This window comes from Pygoscelis adeliae, unplaced genomic scaffold, assembly GCF_000699105.1.
Source record: "Pygoscelis adeliae isolate BGI_AS28 unplaced genomic scaffold, ASM69910v1 Scaffold209, whole genome shotgun sequence".
In the NCBI taxonomy this organism is placed as follows: Eukaryota; Metazoa; Chordata; class Aves; order Sphenisciformes; family Spheniscidae; genus Pygoscelis; species Pygoscelis adeliae.
The window spans coordinates 363275-364444 of NW_008825538.1; the positions used below are offsets into that span (position 1 = coordinate 363275).

Below are 1170 nucleotides of genomic sequence, written 5' to 3' on the forward strand. Positions count from 1 at the left end.
TCCTGCTGCTTCTGGCATGTGATGACTCGCAGGAGGATTGCATTAACAAGGTGACTGCCACATGCAATATGTATGAGCTTTGTACCTTTGGCTGCCAATGTACAGCAGTCATTTCCGCGAGGCTGGATGCTCTGGGAGTGTATTGGAGTTTGCGGCGCCTTAAATATTCACACGTTTGTGACTTGATGCTGCGTGCTCTGAAGAACGTGCTTTGTTTTAGGTACACGTAGAAATCTTGTGCTCTCGAGTCCTGTAATGCATATTTTGAAGGGCAATGAGCATGCTCCTTAATGACGAGGTGGTGGTTTGCTTGAAAAACAAGATATGTGGAGCTTCCCTTGGAGGCAGTGTCTCAGCTGGAGAGCAGCATTTCTTGGAGCTTTCACCTGTTAAACTTGACTGTGTTACAGCATAGTGCTGCAGTGTCTTTCTGTCTGAGCATATATTTACATGTTAAACAGTATATGATGACTGGTAACTGCAAGATCCTTTCTTCGTCAAGCAGGATCCTATTAGCTATCCCACTTAATCAGGCATTCACACACCTCTGCAGAGCGAGCTGCACAGCATGGTGTTGGTTGGGACGCTGGGAGGACACAGCTTTGTCAGACTTCAAAACAGTTAGCTTTGGACTTCCGAGAATCTGTAAAAATGTGGGTGGAGGACATGACCCAAGCTTATTTTTATCACCTCCTTTCAGCTGCTGAACATCTCCCTGTGCTATCAGCCCAGTCGCGGCAGCGGGGTCAGAGCCCTGGTGCAAACCCCCTTAGTTATAAGGAAGAGAGAGAGTAGGGCTGACTAAACTCTTTGTGTTTTGCAGGCAGAGAGTATAGGTGGTGAAGACTAAATGCATTTAGTGTTCAACCTGTTTTTAAAGAACCTGATTTAAATTTTCAGAGGCATAAATAATAAAATATAACCTGTTTACTCATTTGGGGAATGGAAATGCATTTTTGTATTGCAGTTAATCTGAGGTATATTTGTAAATAACATGCATTTTTAATCACAGGACGAGGTTCAGTATGCAGGCCAATGTTGCTATCCCAGGGCAATCCAAATTTTCCTACATCTCCCTGCTGTAGATGCTTTTCTTCCTGTGTCTGGGTATCCATCCCCTCCTCTTGAATACAGTGGATATTTGAAGTCTGTGGGTACTCTATTCTTTCC

At 44.2% G+C, this 1170-nt stretch overlaps 1 protein-coding gene across 1 annotated transcript in view; it reads left to right on the forward strand.

The window, feature by feature from the left end:
• The window catches only part of SMOX (spermine oxidase), a 25458-nt gene that overhangs the window by 3068 nt on the left and 21220 nt on the right, over positions 1-1170 (forward strand). The gene's annotated exons all lie outside the window — the stretch shown is intronic.